At 38.1% G+C, this 18,034-nt stretch overlaps 1 protein-coding gene across 5 annotated transcripts in view; it reads right to left on the minus strand.

The window, feature by feature from the left end:
• The window catches only part of PATJ (PATJ crumbs cell polarity complex component), a 365,401-nt gene that overhangs the window by 169,170 nt on the left and 178,197 nt on the right, over positions 1-18,034 (minus strand). The gene's annotated exons all lie outside the window — the stretch shown is intronic.

Genomic DNA, 18,034 nt, shown 5'->3' on the forward strand with positions numbered 1-18,034 from the left:
CTGATTATATTCTTTGCAGCCAAAAATGGAGAAGCTCTACACAGTCAGCAAAAACAACACCAGGAGCTGACTGTGGCTCAGATCATGAACTCCTTAGCGCCAAATTCAGATTTAAAGAAAGTAGGGAAAACCACGAGACCATTCAGGTATGCCCTAAATTAAATCCCTTACGATTAAACAGTGGAAGTGAGAACAGATTTAAGGGACTAAATCTGATAGACAGAATGCCTGATGAACTATGGACAGAGGTTCGTGATAGTACAGGAGACAGGGATCAAGACCATCCCCAAGAAAAAGAAATGCAAAAAAGCAAAATGGTTGTCTGAGGAGGCCTTATAAATAGCTATGAAAAGAAGAGAAGCAAAAAGCAAAGGAGAAAAGGAAAGATATTCCCATTTGAATGCAGAGTTCCAAAGAACAGCAAGGAGAGATAAGAAAGCTTTCCTCAGTGATCAGTGCAAAGAAATAGAGGAAAACAATAGAATGAGAAAGACTACAGATCTCCAAGAAAATTAGGGATACCAAGGGAACATTTCATGCAAAGATGGGCTCAATAAAGGACAGAAATGCTATGCACCTAAGAGAAGCAGAAGATATTAAGAAGAGGTGGCAAGAATACACAGAAGAACTGTACAAAAAAGACCTTCACGACCCAGATAATCATGATGGTGTGATCACTCACCTAGAGCCAGACACCCTGGAATGTGAAGTCAAGTGGGTCTTAGGAAGCATCACTACAAACAAAGCTAGTGAAAGTGATGGAATTCCAGTTGAGCTATTACAAATCCTGAAAGATGATGCTGTGAAAGTGCTGCACTCAATATGCCAGCAGATTTGGAAAACTCAGCAGTGGCCACAGGACTGGGAAAGGTCAGTTTTCATTCCAATCCCAAAGAAAGGCAATCCCAAAGAATGCTCAAACAACCACACAGCTGCACTCATCTCACACACTAGTAAAGCAATGCTCAAAATTCTTCAAGCCAGGCTTCAGCAATACATGAACCATGAATTTCCAGATGTTCAAGTTGGTTTTAGAAAAGGCAGAGGAACCAGAGATCAAGTTGCCAACATCCGCTGGATCATCGAAAAAGCAAGTTCCAAAAAAACATCTATTTCTGCTTTATTGACTATGTCAAAGCCTTTGACTGTGTGGATCACAATAAACTGTGGAAAATTCTTCAAGAGATGGGAATACCAGACCACCTGAGCTGTCTACTGAGAAATCTGTATGAAGGTCAAGAAGCAACAGTTAGAACTAGACATGGAACAACAGACTGGTTCCAAATCAGGAAAGGAGTACATCAAGGCTGTATATTGTCACCCTGCTTACTTAACTTATATGCAGAGTACATCATGAGAAACGCTGGGCTGGAAGAAGCACAAGCTGGAATCAAGATTGCTGGGAGAAATATCAATAACCTCAAATATGCAGATGACACCACATTTATGGCAGAAAGCAAAGAAGAACTAAAGAACTTCTTGATGAAAGTGAAAGAGGAAAGTGAAAAGTTGGCTTAAAGCTCAACATCCAGAAAACTAAGATCATGGCATCTGGTCCCATCACTTCATGGGAAAACGATGGGGAAACAGTGGAAACAGTGGCTGATTTTATTTTTTTGGGTTCTAAAATCACTGCAGATGGTGACTGCAGCCATGAAATTAAAAGATGCTTACTCCTTGAAGGTTATGACCAATCTAGACAGCATATTAAAAAGCAGAGACATTAGTTTACCAACAAAGGTCCGTCTAGTCAAGGCTATGGTTCTTCCAGTGATCATGTACGGATGTGAGAGTTGGACTATAAAGAAAGCTGAGTGCTGAAGAATTGAAGCTTTTGAACTGTGGTGTTGGAGAAGACTCTTGAGAGTCCCATGGACTGCAAGGAGATCCAACCAGTCCATCCTAAAGGAAATCAGTCCTGGGTGTTCACTGGAAGGACTGATGTTGAAGCTGAAACTCCAATACTTTGGCCACCTGACGCGAAGAGCTGACTTATTTGAAAAGACCCTGATGCTGGGAAGGATTGAGGGCAGGAGGAGAAGGGGATGACAGAGGATGAGATGATTGGATGGCATCACTGACTCAATGGACATGGGTTTGGGTAAACTCTGGGAGTTGGTGATGGACAGGGAGGCTTGGAGTGCTACAGTTCATGGGGTCGCAAAGCATTTTACATGACTGAGTGACTGAACTGAGTGAAAGACTGAATGAAGTTTGTACTTCAATTTTTTCTTTATCAAATTATGTTAAGTTTCTCCAATAGTATCTTAAAGAACAAAAATGACTTCCAATTTCTCCCTCATTAAAAAAGCTATCTTTAGAATCCTCAAGTTATCATAAGATCTCCTTACATGAAATAAAATTCACATTTCATCATGAATTCATCATTCATCATTGAATCCTTCCCATATTTTTGTAAACACCTCCATTTGCAGGCGAGCTGGACTGACATTCTGAGAAGTAAGGTGATCTGGCCAGAGTTGGGGCCAGGTTTACTGAAGAAAATAAGAGCTATGTACTCTCACAACACAGCTCTCTCATAGATTAGAAGAATTTTAAATAATAAGATGCTCCCTTAAGAGAACTCAAACAATGCCAGGTTTTAGTCTTAGATTATTTGCTGGGCTGGTTACCTAAAATTTATCCTCAGAGCCTATAAAACAGAATCATGATTGAGCTCCACCAGCAGATTCTAAGTCAGCAAGTCTGAGGAAAATTTTAGAAATAGGGTAAAGTTTTCTGTGTAACAAGATCCTTAGATGATTCTCATGGGCAGCTGGGTCTGTAAATAAAAGACTAATCTCCCATGCAATTGCAATATTTTTTTTTCTATGGCAGTCATGACAGTCAACCATAAAGTTCACAGACACCAAATTTAAGACAGGCTTTAAATATGTCAAACACGGAACTAATCTAATATGGAGATTATCTTTGGCTCCACAATTATACTTTAGGATTAAATGAGAGATTTGTCTTGACTATGCAATCAGTTCAGTTCAGTCACTCGATCATGTCTGACTCTTTCCAACCCCATGGACTGCAGCATACCAGGCTTCCCTGTCCATCACCATCTCCTGGAGCTTGCTCAAACTCATGTCCATCTATTGACTATAAAATATTCTATCATAATCTATTATAATTTATTATAATATATAATTATATTACATATAATATATGAATTATATTATAATTTAATTATAATCTAGTATAATCTATTGACTATACAATAGATTACTTTGAAATCTGAACCTCAATCTTTCTCCTACACTCCTGGGCTGCCCCTCTCCTTCTCCAATTTCAAATGTTTTCTGTAATTTCCATTACCAATTGCTTCTACTCTGTGGGTATAATAACTGCTGAACCAGAATTTCAAAAGGGGAAAAGGGAAAAAAAAGTTAGCTAGTGTTTGGGGGAAAAGTAAACCTGATTTCTCATCTTTGAAAAGTATGAAATCACCAGCAAGTTCGCTAATTAAGAATTTAAGAGAGAAGTCATAGCTGAGGTCTTTCTGTGTATAGCTGAGTCAGCACAGACTGTTCTACAGATAAGACTCTACCTCACTACAGGGGAACCCCACACTGCCTGGCATTTGCTCTAAGGGGTACTGGGACGCATTTCCATGGCAACCAGTAGACGGGGGAACAGATATGTGGAAGAGGAGAGGTAAAAAGAGAATAGTATTTTAAAAACATATTCATTTCAGTTTCACTAAAAAAACATTGAGGAGGGGTAAAAAGTACTACTTTATTTCAAGTCAATGAGATTTTCCTCTAAAATTAAGAAATCCAAAGAATTCATACTTTGTTTACTATTCACAAACATCCATCCACCCAGATAAATCATGGAAGTACTAGCCTTTAGTAACATATCCATTACTGGTATGTTCTAAAAATGTTTGCAATAGTCAATCTTTATACTGATTTTCATTGATTTCCACAGTGTGTTAGTCCAGTGGAAGCAGTTCCTATTCCAAATAACCTAGACATCTTCCTTTTCTAAATACAATCAAAGATTAGGAGGTATGTAACTCCCTTCTTTGGGCTCTAGGTGTTAGTATCCCTGAATGAATATCAGACTAAAGAGAGAGAGAGAGAGGGAGAGAGAACAGTCTTTTGACTCAGCTGAACAGTCACAATTGTTTTAAACATGGATTCTGCAGCCTCATGACAACATTATCTGAAGAAAAGAATCCCAAGTTGCTCATAATTCTGTATCAAAGCATCAGCACTTGTCCTTGGCCACAAAAGCCAGTAAGATTTCTCCAGTGTGGTCTCTGGCTGTTTTCCTATCATCATAGGATATTAGCTGTTGCTAAGTAACAGAGCCATTCTCCCAAGAAAGAAACAATTCAAGTCACTGCCCAGGGTTTTAACAGCAAATGTTCAACTCACCAGAATAAAGACCCAATACAAGTTCAGAAGCATTTAGTCACCAGGTCTGTTTCCAACAACATAAAACAATTTAATATACAGAAAATATTTGAGTGTTTCTTATATATTAAATACAATTCCATTTTTAAACAATCAGATTATGAGAAGCATTTCTTAATCTACTTTTCTTACATTGTAACCAACTTTTAATTCTGTTAGTACCTGCAGACTTGAGAAGTGAAAACATGAAAAAAACCAATCAGAAGAAACAGCATGTGAACTCTAGTAGTAAGAAGCAAACCTCAAGTGAAATTTCAAGCCAAATAAAGAAAATAATGAAAATGTGTCAGTGCAAACAAACTATATTTGATGTGACAAATAAACAAACTTTCCTCTTAAATGTAGATACTTTTGCCAGTAAGTAAGAGTGATAATATTATGTGGACCAACAGATAAAAATTAAGACACAAAACTTGAGAACTACACATAAGGATGATAATAACAGCAAGACATTGTTCTAAGTACTTTAGTTAATTCATTTCATTTTTATGAACACCCTATGCAATAGGTATTGTTATCTCCAACTTTACAGATGAAGAAACAAAGGCACAGAGAAGACACAAACCTGCACAGTAACACAGCTAGTGAGTGATAAGACAGGGATTTGAAATCAAAGATTGTGGCTCTGCAGTCAATAATCTCAGGTGAGAGTCAGGGCTAGAATTAAACAAAAGTAATACACACAGAACTTGGAAGAAAAACAACGAAGTCATGTCATTTCCTTCCTTTAATTCACAAAAATTCAATCTATTTTAAATATTGAATGGAAAAGGAAAGCAACCATAATGTTAAAGTGACATAATTTAGGCTGTCAATTAGAACAAGAATCACTACAATTAAAAGACCACAGTGTGAGAAAAAAAAAATACTCAACTAATGAAGATCTAAAATTTTTCCATTAGATGAAATAAAAATCAAATGAATCAATATGCAATAAGCAAATATTAAATAAAAGCCACTATATAAATATCAATTGAACTTTTTCTGTTAGACACTATATTGATCCCTTGACATATTTGGGATTATGAAATGTAATTCTCAAAATGTCCATTTACAGTAAATTGAAAACACAAATTGTATATTCATACAGTAGAACTTTACTCGATAATGAAAACAAACAAATAATACTACAGGCAACATATCTGAACACAGGAAACATACTGTTGAGTTGAAAGACCAAGAAAGAACAGTGTTTGTTGTTTCTGTTCAGTTGCTCAGTTGTGTCTGACTCTGAGACCCCATGGACTGCAACAGGCCATGCTTCCCTGTTCTTCACCATCTCCTGGAGTTTGCTCAAATTCATGACCACTGAGTCACCCCCTTCTCCTCCTACCTTCAATCTTTCCCAGCATCAGGGTTGTTTCCAATGAGTTAACTCTTTGCATCAGGTGGTTAAAGTATTGGAGCTTCAGCATCAGTTCTTCCAGTGAATATTCAGGATAGATTTCCTTTAGGACTGACTGGTTTGATCTCCTTGCTGTCCAAAGGACTCTCAAGAGTCTTCTCCAGCACCAGAGTTCAAAGGCATCAGTTCTTCAGTGCTCAGTAGTTTTTATTGTCCACCTCTCACCTTAGTACATGACTACTAAAAAAACCATAGCTTTGACTATTACAGACCTTTGGAGACAAGGTAATGCCTCTGCTTTCTAATATGGTGTTTAGGTTTGTCATTGCTTACCTTCCAAGGAACAAGCATCTTTTAATTTCATGGCTGCAGTCACCATCCACAGTGATTTTGGAACCCAAGAAAATCAAGTCCTTCATCCTTCACCGTTTCCTTTGTTTCTCCATCTATTTGCCAAGAAGTAGTAGGACCAGATGCCATGATCTTCATTTTTTTGAATGCTGAGCTTTAAGCTAGCTTTTTCACTCTCCTCTTTTACCATCAAGAGACTGTTTAATTCGTCTTCGCTTTATGCCATAAGGGTGCTGTCATCTGCATATCTGAGGTTATTGATATTTCTCCCAGCAATCTTGATTCCAGCCTGTGCTTCATTCAGTCTGGCATTTTGCATGATGTACTCTGCCTGTAAGTTAAATAAGCAGGGTGACAATATACAGCCTTGATGTACTCCTTTCCCAATCTGGAACCAGTCTGTTGTTCCATGTCCAGTTCTAACTGTTGCTTCTTGAGCTGCATAGAGGTTTCTCAGGAGGCAGGTAAGGTGCTCTGGTATTCCCATTTCTTTCAGAACTTTCCACAGTTTGTTGTGATCTATACAAAGACTTTAGCATAGTCAATGAAGCAGGAGTAGATGTTTTTCTGGAATTCTCTTCCTTTTACTATGATCCAATGGATGTTGGAAAGAAACCAAGAAAGAAAACTGCATACACCACATAATTCCACTTTTTATCAAGTTCAAAAACAGGCAAAGCTAATCTATTTACGAAAAAATCAGGACAGTGTTGATCTTTGGGGAAGAAAAAACAGTGAATCAGAGAGGGCATAAAGTGATTCGGGGTGCTAATAATATGCTGGTTGGTGGGTGAATATTCATCAAACTGTGATACAGCTTTTCTGTTTGTACGTATTTCAATAAAACTTTTTTTAAAAAGAGACAATAAAATCATGAAATGTGAGGATACTGCCTGAATTCTGATTTGAACAAACCAACTACATTTTGAGACAATAAAGAAATTTGATTATGGATTATATGTTAGATAAAACCAAATAATTACTGTGTTATATTGTATGTACATGTATTATTCAGACATAACTATACAACTGTATAATATACTTTGCACAAATACTATAGTCGTATTTTTAGAGATTCATATTATGAATGGGGCTTCCCTGGTGGCTCAGTGGTAAAGAATCTGCCTGCCAATGCAGGAGACACAGGTTTGATCCCTGGGTCGGGAAGATTCCCTGGAGAAGAAAGCAGCAACCCACCTCAGGATACTCATCTGGGAAATCCCACGGACAGTAGGAGGCTGCTAGGCTACATCTTGGAGTGTGAAGTCAAATGGGCCTTAGGAAGCATTACCATGAACAAAGTTCATGGAGGTAACTGAATTACAGATGAGCTATTTAAAATCCTAAATGATGATGCTGTTAAAGTGCTATACTCATTATGTCAGGAAATTTGGAAAATTAAGCAGTGGCCATTGGACTGGAAAAGGACAGTTTTCATTCCAATCCCAAAGAAGGGCAATGTCAAAGAATGTTCAAGCTACTGTACAACAGCACTCATTTCACGTGCTAGCAAGGTTATGCTCATAATCCTCGAAGCTAGGCCTAAGCAGCACATGAACCGAGAACTTCCAGATGTACAAGCTGGGTTTTGAAGAGGCAGAAGAATCAGAGATCAAATTACCAACATTTGTTGAATCATGGAGAAAGCAAGAAATATTTATTTCTGCTTTACTGACAATATTAAAGTCTTTGTCTGGATCAAAACAAACTGTGGAAAATTCTGAAAGAGCTGGGAATACCAGATCACCTTCCCTGCATCCTGCGAAATCTGTATGCAGTTCAAGAAACAACAGATAGAACTGGATGTGGAACAAAGAACTGGTTCAAAATTGGGAAAAGAGTACATCAAGCCTGTATATTGTCACTCTGCTTATTTAACTTATAGGCCGAGTACATTATGTGAAATTCTGGGCTGGATGAAGCACAAGCTGGAATCAATATTGCTGGGAGAAATATCAACAACCTCAGATTTGCAGATGACATCACTCTAATGCTAAGAAGTAAAGAGGAACTAAAGAGTCTCTTAATGAAGGTACAAGAGGAGAGTGAAAAAGCTGACTTGAATCTCAACATTTAAAAAACTAAGATCATGACATCCAGTCCCATCATTTCCTGGCAAATAGAAGGGGAAAAAGTGGAAGCAGTGACAGATTTTATTTTCTTGGGCTCCAAAATCATCATGGACAGTGACTGTAGCCATGAAATTAACACGCTTGCTTCTCTGAAGAAAAGCTATGACAAACCTAGACAATATATTAAAAAACAGAGATCATTTTGCCAACAAAGGTCCATATACTCCAAACTATAGTTTTTCCAGTAGTCATGTATGGACCATAAAGAAGATTGAGCGTCAAAGAACTTGAACTGCAAGGAGAGCAAACCAGTTAATCCCAAAGGAAATCAACACTGAAATAGGGTTGAATATTAGAAGGACTGATGCTGAAGCAAAAGTTCCAGTACTTGGCCACCTGATGCAAAGAGCCGACTCATTGGGAAAGACGTGGATGCTGAGAAAGACTGAAGGCAAAAGAAGAAGAGGGCAGCAGAGGGTGAGATGGTTCAATAGCATCATCAACTCAGTGAACATGAATCTGGGCAAACTCTGGGAGACAGAGGAAGACAGAGGAGCCTAGTGTGCTGCAGCCCATGGGGTCACAGAGTCAGACATGACTTAGCAACTGAACAACAACAATGCTTTTGATAGTACCTAATTCAACCTTAGGTAAAACCACTTAGGTGAAACTTTCACTTAGGTAAAACTTTCAGTTAGGTAAAACCTTAGGGAAAACCACTAGACAATTCAGGTATGACCTAAATCAAATCCCTTACAACTATACAGTGGAAGTGACAAATAGATTCAAAGGATTAGATCTAAGAGACAGTGCCTGAAAAACTATGGATGGAGGTTTGTGACACTGTACAGGAGGCAGGGATCAAGACCATCCCCAAGAAAAAAAATGCAAAAAGGCAAAATGGTTGTCTGAGGAGGCCTTACACATAGCTGTGAATAGAAGAGAAGCGAAAGGCAAAGGAGAAAAGGAAAGCTATACCCATGTGAATGCAGAGCAGAGTTCCAAAGAATAGCAAGGAGAGACAAGACAGCCTTCCTCAATGATCAGTGCAAAGAAATAGAGGAAAACAATAGAATGGGAAAGACTAGAGATCCTTTCGAGAAAATCAGAGATATCAAGGGAACATTTCATGCAAAGATGGGCACAATAAACAACAGAAATGCTATGCACCTAACAGAAGCAGAAGATATTAAGAAGAGGCGGCAACAATACACAGAACTATACAAAAAAGATCTTAGACCCAGATAACCACGGTGATGTGATCACTCACCTAGAGCCAGACATTCTGGAATGCGAAGTCAAGTGGGCCTTAGGAAGCATCACTACGAACAAAGCTAGTGGAGGTGATGAAATTCCGGTTAAACTATTTCAAATCCTGAAAGATGATGCTGTGAAGGTGCTGCACTCAATATGCCAGCAAATTTGGAAAACTCAGCAGTCGCCACAGGACTGGGAAAGGTCAGTTTTCATTCCAATCCCAAAGAAAGGCAATGCCAAAGAATGCTCAAGTAGTAGTAGTAGTAATTTAGCTGCTGAGTCGTGTCCAACTCTTGTGACCCCATGGACTGTAACCTTCCAGGTTCCTCTGCCCATGGGATCCTCCAGGCAAGAATACTGGAGTGGGTTGCCATTTCCTTCTCCAGGGGATATTACTGACCCAGGGATCGAACCCAGGTCTCTTGCATTGTAGGAGGATTCTTTACCAACTGAGCTACAAGGGAATCCCTAAGAATGCTCAAACTACCGTACAATTGCACTCGTCTCACATGCTAGTAAAGTAATGCTCAAAATTCTCCAAGCCAGGCTTCAACAGTACATGAACTGTGAACTTCCAGGTGTTCAAGCTGGATTTAGAAAAAGCAGAGGAACCAGAGATCAAATTGCCAACATCTGTTGGATCATTGAAAAAGCAAGAGAGTTCCAGAAAAACACCTACTTCTGCTTTATTGACTATGCCAAAGCCTTTGACTGCGTGGACCACAACAAACTGCGGAAAATATACTTGGGCTCTTTCTTTCAGTCTCTTAAGAGCAGACAAAGATCTGATTGGATAATCAGTATCTAAACTCCTCTGAATCACATTTAGTTTAGAGAGGTGCAGAAACCAGTCAAGAGAATTCATGATCAAGGATGTGAAGAATCAGAGATCAACCAGTAACAAATGGCAACACCAGGAAGGGAATTCAAGAGTCTTCATTAATTAGGCCAGTTTCACTATTCTAGGTCTCATATATTGGGGCAATTAGGCCAAGTCTAAACTGAAGTTATAGGTTGGTTATCTTCATCTCTCATTTTTAAAAATCTGACCCCAGTTCCTTACTTACTGCTCTGAGAAAACTGACCAGTCTGCTAAATCCCTATGATAATGAGGGATGTGATACAAGGTGATCACTCAGGGAGGGAGATGCAGTTGGCAAATGATCTATCTACAAATTGCAAGCTCACTGATGATGTTTAGGCTTAAAATACAAAATGAAATTAGTTAGCAAGCAGGAAAGTTAATTCACCTTAATCAGGGAAGATGGCTGGACTTAATCCCTCCGTCGTGTCTGAGTCTTTGTCACCCCATGGATTGTAGCCTCTTAGGCTCCTCTGTCCATGGAATTCTCCAGGCAAGAATACTGGGGTGGGTTGCCATGCACTCCTCCAGGGCATCTTCCAAACCCAGGGATTGAACCCAGGTCTCCCACTTTGCAGATGGATTCTTTACTGTCTGAGCCACCAGGAAAGACCAAGGAAGATGGTGCCCATTCTCAAACATGCAGCTTCACACTATCAGTGTTGGTGGATATGCCCAGTGAGGCCTTTCTGTGAGAGCACCATCATACCCAGACCAGTGTTTTCCAAAGTGTGGTCCACGGATCACCCAAGATAGTTGTAAGGAAAATGCACAGTTGTCTGGGCTTCATGTCACAGTCACAAAATCTAAGTCTTGTGATACAGCCAAAGAGTCATCATAGTTTTGTTTTGTTTTTTTTTTTAAAAACATCTCTAGGTAATTCTTATACACATTATAAAAAAAGTTTAAAAACCAAGGTAAGTTCCCAGCCAAGTTCAAAATACCTTAATGACCCTTAGAGATGCCTGAAAACCAGGTATAAAAAGAGTTTGATTATTACTGACCTCAGATTTTTACTAAGTCTTGAAGCAAACTTGTAATGTTTTAATTTTGAAACAGCAGTGAGAAAAGCCCAAAGTAATTTTTAAAATACCCTTTATAATCACTTGTTGTATATATTAAATATCAGGAGAACACAGAATATGGCTCTTTAATCACTAGCAAAGCACTGAGTTGCAGTTCATTATGGTCACTATGCTGTAAACTGTGTTAGACTTGGGCTGATTTTGCTTCGTTGTCATTACCCAGTCATTGAATGATGTTCAAAAAAAGCTCCACACTGGCAACAGATCACAGTGATCAGCAGTGGCACTGACAGCATTAAGGTGTTTAATTATATTTTCTGGAGCGGGGTGGGGTGGGGTGGGGGGGCAGTGGGAATGGCAGTTTCCAATAATTAAAGCAAACTGTAGCAAAATGCAGAAAAAGGAATACAACATAATTTTTTCCAAGTATACCTGGTCCCCTTAGGAACTGATAACTTTGGAAGCAAATTTCCCTCTGCATACCTGCTTAGGAAATCACCTGATTATATTTGCCCAGGGCCCTGTACATACATATTAGTTTTAATAACCATCAGAGCAAGATTCAGGGAAGAAGTGTAATTCTAGGTGAAATTTGACAGTATTTGTGTGTCTTCTGTTGTTCACTGTTTGTGTCCTCTACTACCATAAGAGGAGAAACTACCTGTTTTATTGATTAGAGTTCCTAGCCCAGAGAAGGTGCAGCATAAACATATGAATACATTATAGAAACACAAAACTTACAAATTCTTCATTATCTGAATTGGTCAAGATCATTTAGGTTAATCAAAATTTCTAGTAAACATAGAGTTTTGTTTTCTCTAAGAATTAAATTGTAATAAAAGACTCCAAAATCAAGCTGAGAATACATCTTTTGGGTAATTCAGATGTTTTAATATTATCAAAAACACTATCTTTTAGGTAAAAGGAACAAGAGTCAATCAGGAAAAAAGTATACATGCTTTAGAAAGATCTTCACTGAAAGGCACATGGTGAAGTCAAAAAGAACTACTGTTGAATTTCACTGATGATACACTGTCTATTAACCTACCCACAAGACACCAAACCTTACATTCCAATTTTTAAAAAAAAGAACAATCACCTTTCTTGTCCTATGAATTTGAGAAGATAGAATTAAAGAGTAAGAAGTGGCTAGCTTAATGCCAAACATAGTAGGCATTATACACTTCTGTGAGGTTTGTTCTCTAAACTGCTCAACTTTCCTTCTTAAGCCCTTGCAGTTGGAGAGTTCCTTAAAGTACCACACAAACTGGTTTTAATCACATAATATTGCTTTCTAAAATTATTGCCTTTATTTTAAAAATAAAGAAATAAACTAAGAGAGTTTAAGTAACAGGCAGAAGGTTTCAAAGTACATTGTATATTATAACATTTAATTTTAAAATAATGACAAAGGTGGTATCCCATGCCAATTTTAAAGGTTTTATGAGGAAGAAGATTAATTCTATAATTTGTCATGATATGATTTATACATAATTAATTTTGCTCATGTAATTTTAAACAATAGCAAAACTTTTGTTTACAATTTCATCCCACAGCATGTCAGATGTTTTAAACAGACTTTAGGCGAAGAAACCAGTCACTAGAGAGATCTCATTTACTTCTGCCAAAATACCACCTGACAGTTAAGAAGACCACATAAAATTCTGTAGGAAAACTGCAGATGAAGGGAAGGAAGCATTCCACACACCTGGAAAAGCCAACAACAACAAAAAATTAAGTTTTAAAAAACTGGTGGCTAAGATGATTATAACTAAAATACAGAAAAGATATCAGAGACTGTCAAAATAAACTGATAACATTTGCCATTCACCTCCTGCCCACAGAGGAACTGATAATTTATTTCTTCTCTAGTATTGGTATTTTTGCGCCATTTACTACTTTACCCCTTAGGCTTTAATATCTTTGGACTCTTTTTCAGGCAGTCAAGATGATAACACAAAAAAAGAAACTATTTCGGCCAGTCTTCTCTAGTTTGTATCTCATCTTTAAACTGACCACACTCTGAAAGCAGCTGACAGTCAGAACCTGGATGGGATCCTACACATTAGTGAACAATTGCTTTCTTACAAGATAAAAGAAAAGATAAATGAGAGGGGACTGAACTGAGAGGAAGAAACCAGTATAATAGAAAGGCAAAAGCAATGGCAGAGGATGAAAGCCAGCAAGGAAACATCTGCTGAAGACTAAACTCTCTTGAGGGCAATTCTGACCTCAGATTTATAACAATAACAAATCCTGCCTTTTGAGTGACAGTTACTTCCAAATAAATGATCTCATTTAATATTTCGACCATCCTTTCTGGAAATAAGAAGCACTGAAACTGGGAGGGATTAATTGAATGGCCCCAAACACTAGCTAGCAAAGGGTTGAGTCGCTATTTCAACATAAATCACCATCTCTATAAACCACATGTGTTTCTTTAAAAGGTAATATGAAACTGTATCTAATACTCAACTTTTTTTTTAATGTGTAGTCAAGTCCTTCCTATAAAGAGCAGGTATTGAATGCTTGTTAAAGTATCTTTTGTTGAACAGAAAGTTCAACTCTTAAGAGATAATTTAAAACTCGTCAAACAAAAAATATCCAAAGTATAGGAAAAAAGTTCTTAAAATATATATATATATTTTAGGACTAATGGGGAGTTCTTAATTTAGTACAACCAAATAAAAATAAAGTATAGCCTCCAACTAATAAAAATAAATGGAAAAAATAAAATAAAGTGACTCCTTTTATTTTCAATAGCCTTCACACGTGGGAGTCCATAACTGTGAAAGTGCTCAGTAAATGCTCCTGAGGAGCTCCATTTTCTGCCCTGTTTCCTTGCACCTTAGTCATGGCTCCTCTGTCTATCCATGCCTTCGGGACTTTGCACAGTGCTCAGAGGAGCATTCCATGACTCCTCGGGCAGGATTTGAAGTCTATTTTTTTATTTCCAAGGTACTCTGAGCCTTCCTCCATCAAAGTTCTTCCTCCACTGTGAAAACCAATGGACTTCATCTTCCACATAGGAGTGGGGTTCCTTGAGAACCATGTCCGTGTTGGACTTACTTTGTAGCCCCAACACCTATCATGGAAATCTGGCACATAGTAAGCACTCAGTTAAATGATTTAATACTGGATTTCTCAGCCTCAAAGAATTTAAGAAGAGACTGGGTGTTTTCTCAGATTTACCTCTCCTGACAATTCACTTTTGCTTACATCTTGCTGGTGTTCTTTGGCTCTAAGAGATTATCATTTAAAAATGAAGACAAAGGGGCACTGGCTGGAGAAAGTCTGAGCAATCTGACACAGAGGGCACCCCAACTCCACCTTAAATCTTAGAAAACAGCTTTCCTGGGTGAATTCCCAGGTGAGTGTTCTTCAGGAGCCTGCATTTTCCTATCTCACTCTCCCAAACTCACCTGGGACAAATCCCTAGGACTCTGACTATCCAAAGCAATCCCTCCTGAGTAAAGTGGGCAATAAAATCTATTGACCAAGACTGTGGGCTCTGGAGTCAGATTGTAAATTCAGATCCTGCTTCTGTCACTTGCAGTTGGGAAGCCTTGGGTTGGCTAACCTCCTATTTCTTTCTGTCACCTCATGCATAAAGTGAAAATAATTATGGTAATCACATGTTTGAGTTGCTTGGGGGACTATGTAAGATGACGTGTTTGAAGCATAACAACACACCTGGTGCTACTTTCCACTTTCACTCCACTTTCTTTACTTTATAGAATCCCAGAGCGCCCCACATATGCAATTTTTCCACAGAATAAAAAGGCTACTTTAAAGCCCACAGACTGCTGTGCCCTCTCCACTGCTAGCCTTCTGCCCTTGTCACTGGTTTACCCTGCCCCTGGTCAACTGAACTACTTAACTCCTGGGTCCCTAATTCTATCCTATGAGATCAAAGACCAGAAATAAAAAAGATTCCACTGATTGACATGCGGGGGGAGGGGGTGGCTGGGAGAAGTTGTACTTTGAGAACCATTGAGTTCACTTAAATATGATGTGACTTTCAGTTTCTGTTCTTAGTCTCTAGTCACGTCTGACTCTTTGTGACTCCATGGGCTATAGCCCGTCAGGCTCCTACGCCCACGGAGATTCTCCCTACAAGAATACTGGAATGGATTGCCATTTCCTCCTCCAGGGGATCTTCCCAACATAGGGATCAAACCCAGGTCTCCCGCATCACAGGCAGATTCTTTACTGACTGAGCCACTAGGGAAGCCCACTCTCAGTTTAGAGATATCAAACAATTATGATGAACACAGAACATAATGAAGACTATATTCAAATGCAAGTAATATTTATTATGAATGGGTTTTATATTTGGCACTGCAACAGGTTCCTTTTTATATATGTTTTTTCATTTAATTCTCAAATTAATATTCAAGGTAGGCATTAGCCATGTATATTGAAGATGAATAACCTAAAGTTCAGAAAGTTTAAGTGACTTGATGGAGACAGCACAACTACAAAGTGATTGAGTTCAAATTTGAATACAGACCTTCTAACTATATATAAACGTGCTTTTGAGGACATTATATTGTTTAATTCCAAAGATAAGAGTGAGTTAAATTTATGTATGTATTTTTCTTGATCAGGATTAGTAATATAAAGTGAACTTCGCTTAGTTCTTCAGGATGAAGCTAAAAATTATTCTTATACATTCACTTACTCAAAAAAGTGTTTAGTGATACTGGAACTTCCCTGTTGGCCCAGTGGTTAAGAATCTGCCTTGCAATGCAGGGCACATGGTTGCCCATGCACCATGGATCCCTGGCTGGGGAACTAGGATCCCACATGCCTCAGGGCAACAACGAAGCCCCCGTGACACAACCTCTGTGCCCATGCACTGAAAGACTCAAGGCACCCAAATAAATAAATAAAAGTTTTCAGTGATGCATATGACATGACAAGCATAGTGCTGGATGCTGATGGGCAAAGGAGACCTGGCCTGGAAGGTTATCACCTAGTGGAAGAGACAGAATTAATCTAATAATCAGTAGACAAATTCAAATAAAAGATATAAAGAAAAGGCACCATAGGTCATGCTTGGTAAAAGTATCTGTATCTGAACTGGACATCAAGGAGAACTTCCATAAAGAAGAGAGGTTTGAGTTAAGAGCGTTGACAGAGTATTATTAGGCAGGGGAAAACTGTGTGCAAAGGTTCTGAGGCAAGAAAGAGGGTGGCATTCCGGATGAACTGCCACTATAGGGGGAACCCAGCCCACTATAGAGGTCTAGGGGCACAGAAGACATCGGAGGAATGTGGAAAGAGATTCTGGGCAAGACCATGAGAACCCTTAGAAAATTACAATGGGAAGTCACTGAATTGGGAGCAGAGACTGTCAGCAAAACAGGATGAATGACTCATCTATGAAGGTATCCAAATGAACAGCCAAGTAATAAGTGAAAGTTAAAGCCTTCTTAAAGACTATAGTATAATTAAATTAAATGCAAAAACACTATAATGTTAATTTCCAAAGAAGCAGGCAAACAGATTTTGTAACAGACCAAAAAAAAAAAAAAAAAAAAAAGGAGAAGAAAGGAAAAGAGAATTCATCAATACAGCACAATTTTTCCCCCACTTGCTTTCTATTTACATATGGTAATGTATGTGTTTCCATGCTGTTCTCTCAATTCATCCCACCCTCTCCTTCCCCTACTGTGTCCACAAGTATATTCTCTAAGCAATGCAGCACATTTTAATAATCAGGCATAGATAGAAAATATTTCTGTGTGCAACCACAGATTAGAGGTTTTAACCTTTTATTACAAAATTAAGTTTTCTAATACTCTTATTCATTTTTATGATTCTAAGAATATATTGTATAATCAAATTATCAGTCAAGTAGGGTGTTTTTACATGATTTGCTTTTAAGCTTTAACTTACAAACTCCATTGAGAGTAAATGCTGCCTTATCTTCTTTTCAAATTACAACTTAGGCAGAATTTAAATACCCTTTCTATATGTCAAAGAAAACTCCTCTGAAAGTTTCAATCTGCCAATATGTCACATTTTAATTTTACCGCCTATTTTAAGACTAGTCAAGAACACATAAGAAATCACATCACATTTTAATATACCTTAATATAAACTATGATAAACAATAATAAAATACATATTACCTTCTAGAAATCATTATAGTAAAATAAACAACATTCAACTAAAGTCTTAAGCCTTTAGAAATAGCTCCAAGAGACATAAAATACTATACAGGCCAAAATTTTCATTCTCTTCTAGTTTAAATAGATAAGTACAAGCAAGTAAATAACACATTTTTAAAGGAGAAAAGGCAGCTGCTTTTTATTTTGTTCTTTAAGTTCTTGAAGCACTATGTAGAAAGTATATTTTGGTTGAGTTCTACAAATATAAAAACAAGTATGCCCTTTAGAATGAAGCAAACATAATATTATACCATAGACTATTCCCTACTCTCATTTCCAAAGTTTGAAGACAGTAACATAAACATAAAATGATGGTTAAAGCCAGAATGTAACAGAAAAGAAGTTAGTAAGTGATAAGGCTGATGGAGCAGAAGAGTGAAGGTGCTAGGCTATTTCTCTCTTGTGAAATTGGAAGTGGTGCCTTTCCCTCTTGAAAATGAAAGAAAGTGAAAGTGAAGTCGCTCAGTCGTGTCCGACTCTTTGTGACCCCACCAGGCTCCTCTGTCCATGGGA

The sequence above is a fragment of the Dama dama genome, chromosome 20, assembly GCF_033118175.1.
Source record: "Dama dama isolate Ldn47 chromosome 20, ASM3311817v1, whole genome shotgun sequence".
NCBI classification, from domain to species: Eukaryota; Metazoa; Chordata; class Mammalia; order Artiodactyla; family Cervidae; genus Dama; species Dama dama.